The sequence below is a fragment of the Sinocyclocheilus rhinocerous genome, unplaced genomic scaffold (genome assembly GCF_001515625.1).
Source record: "Sinocyclocheilus rhinocerous isolate Xijiao unplaced genomic scaffold, SAMN03320098_v1.1 scaffold3108, whole genome shotgun sequence".
NCBI classification, from domain to species: domain Eukaryota; kingdom Metazoa; phylum Chordata; class Actinopteri; order Cypriniformes; family Cyprinidae; genus Sinocyclocheilus; species Sinocyclocheilus rhinocerous.
Window position 1 is genome coordinate 43,522 of NW_015660016.1, and position 6,563 is coordinate 50,084.

Below are 6,563 nucleotides of genomic sequence, written 5' to 3' on the forward strand. Positions count from 1 at the left end.
TACACTTTGCTTATTACACACACAGGGACACGCAGCAGCACACAGACATTTAAAAAAATGAAAAATTACATTCCGCCATGTAAATAGCGAACCCGCCATGGCGCGAGCGCAACTGGCTTTTAAAGGGGATGGGAGATGAGACTCTGATTGGTTTATTGCACATTACACCCAAAAAACACCCATTACTCATTAAGAGAATAGGGACAAACCGTTTAGACCATGCGCCCGGGCGCGCCGACCATTTTCCCGTCGTTAAACTAGCAAAAGTGGATTCGGACACGCCCTGAGTGCACCTGCGCCGTGCGCTTTAGACCATGCTCTTAGATCGTTAAAATAGGGCCCAAAATCATAAAGACAGAACATTCTGTGAAAATATAACCTTTATATATTTAATATTGACTGACTGAGTAAGTGTCAAAGATTGAAATCATAGTGAAATTATTGTTGAAATCAAACTTTGATGCTTGTTATCTCATAATTAGATTTTGAGACTTTAACCTGGATTTCATAGACAGAGTCACACAGACACACACACACACACACACACACACACACACACATATATATATATATATATATTAGTGCTGTCAAACGGTTAATCACGATTAATTGCATCCAAATTTGTTTACATAATATATGTGTATGTACTGTGTATATGTATTATGTATATATAAATACACACATGCATGTATATATTTAAGAAAAATTGTTTGTGTTTATATATAAAATATTAATATTTCTATATAATATAACTTATATATGAATATAAATATACATATACATGCACATATATTTAAGCCTATAGACGGGTGCACAACGCGCGTACACTTTGCTTATTACACACACAGCGACGTGCAGCAGCACACAAACATTTTTTTAAATGAAAATTACATTCCACCATGTAAATAGCGAAGCCGCCATGGCACGAGCGCAACTGGCTTTTAAAGAGGATGGGAGATGAGACTCTGATTGGTTTATTGCACATTACACCCAAAGCACACCCATTACTCATTAAGAGAATAGGGCACATATATTTTTTTAAATATATACATGTATGTTTGTGTATTTATATATACTTCACAAATATACACAGTACACACACATATATTTTGTAAACAAAAAACTTTTATTTTGGATTCACACACACTGTAAACAGAAATGCAAGGGGGTAAAAAAAAATAAAATAAAAATAATAAAAATATATAAAAATAATTTTAACACTGAGTTTGATTTCTAAGTGAACAAATTATGTGTTAAGTGTTTTCACGCGTGATCACTGGGTGTAGGTCATCAGTAAATAATTGTGGCATTTAACTGGCAGTGTTTCCCAAATGAAAAGAGCTGTTAGTTTTGAATGATGTGTGTAATGTAGAGAACTGTGTTTAGAGTTTTGCAAAAGTTTGTTTTACAATAGCGAACTGAACTTAAAGTAAGTAATGTGCTTGTAGTTTTGCAGACTTGGTCTAAAGATTATGTATATAAGTGAATAGTTTCACTGAGTGGGCCCCAAGTGCCACTTTTAGTGACTAAGCAATTAGAAAAAAAAGAAATGTAAATGCTGTTAAATATGACAGTTTTGTAAAATGCATTTTTTTTTATTAATATGTAGTGGTTGTTTTTGGTGTTCTCAATGGGCAAACTTTTCATTTTATTAATTTCCTTTCATGCGCATGCAAATTCTGGAGACCCGAAATACAAGCTCAGGAGAAATAGTTTTGAAAAACGCTGACAGTGTGAACAATGCCATGTTTGCAACCAAGCCACTGAGTTGATCTCAAGAACTGGATCACTGCAATTTGTATTCATACTACACTTACTACATTTGCCATATAAAAATTAATGTGCTCACAAATATTCCTCTCATTTTGGTTGAACAATCTCTTAATTACTAAAAAGCAAAAAAAAACAAAAAACGTATGTCTCTGATATAGGTTTATTTCAACTATCCTTGTGTGTATATAATCTCTCTGTCTGTGTGTATAGACATGTTTGTGTTCCAGATGGGTCTGTCCTCCATTAACCAGCTGGAGGTGGTGATTGGTCCTGCTAAGCACCTTACCCAATATAAGGACCGTCCCAAACACTCGTTCGGAGACTTCGTGCCTTGCTGTCTTTGTGTTTTGCCCTCGCTCTGATTGATTGTGTTTTTCTCTGCCATTGTTCATTTCATCATCGTTTGATTGTGGAAAGAGTGTCGTGCCAGAGAGATATATTGTGTGTAGTGAAACTGTGAGTGTTTGCTTTTGTAAGCCTAACATCGGACTCTCCGGTTTATCTGACCATTGCCTGTTTGACTACAACTTGAATTGCGATTCTCATTTGTGTCCGCTATGAGACTTTGTAAATACCTTTATAAATAATCTTGTAAATACACTTTGCAAAATAAAGGGACGTAAGGGGGTTAGACGCCAATTTATTTGTACATCATTTTCACTTTGTTTATGGTTGAGGGAGTTAGAGCTAACTTGTTTTTTGTTTCCTTTATTTTCGTTTGAGGTAAGGTATAGCTGTTAAAAGATGTTTGTTTTGTTTATTGTTTTGGCCTTGTCTGCCCCTGAAAATATTCCCATTCAAAGAAAATAAAGTTTTGTTTATTTGGCATATCTCTGGTGTCGGGACCCTATTCTCTCTTTCTGTTACGGCTAACCCCATAACAAAAATATTTATAGCATGTTTGCTGTTTAACAAAAAATAAAAATAAATACATCAATAAATACATAAACAAACAAACAAATAAATAAACAAATAAACAAACAAATAAATAAATAAATACATACAAAAAAAAGTGTAGGCGTAAAATAAGTTCAACAAGCTGCTTCAGAACATTTCTAGTCATTTTTTTTTCTTTCTTTCTTCCGACATTTCAATGTCAACACCTGCTGAGAATAGTTGTAGTTATTCTTGCTATCAGAATCATAACCACTGGCTGCATTTCCCTTGTGACTGATAGTGCTAATGCAATATGGCATAATGTATTTCATGTCTAGATGAGGAAAAGGTCAGAGAAATGATATTAGTACTTCTTAAAATACATGAAGTGATATTGTCTACCCTTTTTAACTGTATTTGCCTAGCTAGGGGTGTTCATGAAGAATTGCAGGCATATCATTTAATGTTCCCTGCATTCTGTTTACTTCAACCTTTTTCCAAAGTGGAATAAGGGTCAGAAGCACATGTACAATTCTTCATTTAATTTATAAATAGCCAAGATAATAAATTGCTTTTTGATATTTTCAATTCCCAAGCCAGCCAAAGTTGTTATTTCCATTTACACTTGGCTTTTTTCTCTGCAAAATGAGACCATTTTTGCATAAGTGCCCCAGTGCATTTCTCATTCATTGAAGTCTAGGTTTGGCATCAGTGTTTAAAACTGACATGTGTATATTTAACTGCATTTATCTGTTGGTCTACAATTGGGCTGTGGGACAAATTTGTTAAATTCAGTTTATGTCCTTGCTGAAAATATCATATCAGAAAAAAAAAACAACAACTGGGCCACGCAGGTGGCATTTATACTGATAAGAAAAGGTCTTTTGAGAAAAAAAAAAAAATTAATGAAGGATAATTTACATGAAGGATAAACATGGGGTTACATGGTATTGATTCTTTAACAGAATTATGACATCAAATATGAGGTAATCAAATATTATAGTGTAAGAAGCATTTAAGTTTCATAAGGGAGACGCTGCAGTAACTCTCATCCTGTACCACCAAAATATCGCTCTTGTTACATGTTTGTGTTATTGTATAAACAGGTAGTTGTATAAATGAATGTATTTGTTTGTTTGATTTTTACTAATAGTAATTATATTTATTTCCTGCATTTTGAGGTAAAGCTTGACACATCACATTAGTTGAGTCAACTACAATTTGGGGAACATGTTTTATCTTATAATAATTAATGCAGAAAAAAAAGAAAAAAGACAAAAAAAGTTTTATATACTGTATTGGCATTTCCTCAAATATAGACACAGGAAAAAAATAAAAATAAATCTAATTTAAATTAATATACATTAATACATATCTAGATTAATATTTGTATTCAAGTCAAAAGTATTTAAGGTGATTGAATCACCCTAAATAAATTAGATTATTCAATCAATCAATCAATCAATCAATCAATAAATAAATAAATAAATAAATAAATAAATAAATAAATAAATAAATAAATAAAAAGTGTAGCTCCTTATGGTAACAATTACAGGTTACTGTTTTTTTGCAGTAACACACTTTCATTCCCATATTTATTAATTAATTTAACTTTACTGAGCACAGCTAATTTGTTTGGGGAATTATTGCTTATGGCTTGCTTACTATTGTTGAAAATAACACTCTTTTTCTTGATTTATATGTCCTGAGAGTTTAATTAGTTGCTGTTTTGCATGACAAAACCAATTCAAACTATCATCTCACATCAATGAAAAATGATTATTTATAGATGTAAACCGGTGCGGAAGTCTAGCCAGGGGAGTAAAATAAAAAAATTTAAAAATGGCATAGAAACTAATTTCAAGTTGGTATGTGTATTTTTGTTAATGACAACACCTCTATTCCCAACTGAAACTATAAATTCCAGGGCGGAATTCATATTTCACTCATCTGACAACTCAATTGACAGATCACCTGGAGAGATTTGGGGGAAAAGAAAAAGAAAAACTGAGGCATATTGCTTCCGTACCATGCACTGGCACACCGGCATAGAGGAACAATTGGGGGTTTGTGAGCGATGCGGACACATCGAGCGAGCTTGGGTCTGTGGTGTGACGGATATATATTGAGGGCTGAGCGTGTTTAAGGTAGCGAGTGTAAAGGCTTAGCCAGCATGCAGGGCCAATGACACAGTTATCATGAAGATGAATGCTGGCCTGCACCTTAGTTCCAAGCCAGGCTTCTCCTTAGAGAAGCGTGAAAACTATAGATCTGGATGTAGCACGCAAGAGCACGTCGCATCATGCGCTTGCATACAAAGCAGATTCTCCGGATAACACTCTCAAAATCTGTGAAAATTATTATTTTTTTAGCTAAATTTCTACACTGTAAATGTATGATAAGCACACTAGAATAACATGCTGCCGCTGATGAAGAGGTGCTACACAAAAGCACATATTGTCTGGGAATGGGAGGGAAGGTTAGCAGGTGGCTTGCTGAGCTGAGTGAAGCAAAAGTGATTTGTACAGGTTGCTGCTCAGGCCGGGCCACCCACCAAGGTCCAATCCCAATCAAACCCTCTCCCAGCAGCATACCAGACTCCTTATTGACTTGACTGCACTGATCCAGAACGTCAGTCTCACCAGTAGGCCATCATTTAAAATAACGCTAATATGCTTTTTTGATTTGCTAATTTGCCAGCCTTTTTAATCATGAATTAAATAACTTTCTGTTTGAAGGCACTATGACTGCAGGTCTATGCCATAAGAAAATAAAATAAAATAACTATCGACCCATTAAGCTGGTAATTGCCAAGTGTTTTCATTAATAGGTATTTGTATGCAATGTTTACACATTTGTTTTTGCATGTTTTAATTTAAGATGAAACATACATTGGACATATTTACAGTATTTAGAATGTAGTGTAATTTAGCTGTTTATATATTTAAAGTATGTTTATATGGCTATTACCCATTCAAAAGTTTGATATTAGCAACATTTTTATGCAGCTCATCAATGCTGCATTTATTTGATCAAAGATACAGTAAAACAGGGATATTATGAAACAATATTACAATTTAAAATAACTGTTTTCTATTTTAATATATTTTAAAATGTATTTTATTCCTGTGATGGCAAAACTGAAATTTCAGCATCATTAATCCAGTCTCCAGTGTCACCTAATCCATCAGAAATCATTCTAATGTTGAAAACAGTTGTGCTGCTGTAGCGTCTGGACCACTCAAACATAATATTATGTGCAAACCATTTAAAACACTAAAGTCATGTCTGCTTTGTGGTTTTATTTTGTGTTCATGTTTCCTGTCTTTTATTTTGAAGTTAAAATTGTTCCCCTCATGTGATTTTGCTATGCTGTTTCTTTGTTTTACTTGGGAAGTTTTCATTGGTTTATTGTCTTATTTTGTTATGTTCTGTCCTCTGATTGGTTCACTATCATTTCTTGTCTTCTTGCTTAGTAGTTCTGTTTTGTCATTGGTAGTTACTCTAGTATTGTATTTAAGCCCTGTTGTTTACCTTGTTAATTCATTGAAGTATGATTGCTATTTCTTGTTCCACAGCTCATAGCTGTCCCTCAGCTAAATGAATACATTAATTACCAAAATAAATATATTCTTATGATTACATTATGGCAGAATTTTCATTCACTGTAACATTTTAAAGTTAAAGGTGCAGTAGGAGATCTTGGAAAATGCTAACTTTAGCCTGATAGCACTGAAAGCGGACGTCCCACCCTCCCTGCAATCGTTGTCCAAAGCCACGCCCCCTGAACGCATTTATACGCTCACAGACCAGAATACCAGAGACAACATTACATAGGCTACATCAGCGGTTCCTAATTCCAGCCCATGTTCCGAAGTGAAGTAAACTTCAACGGATTTCCCCCGCTCAGGGAG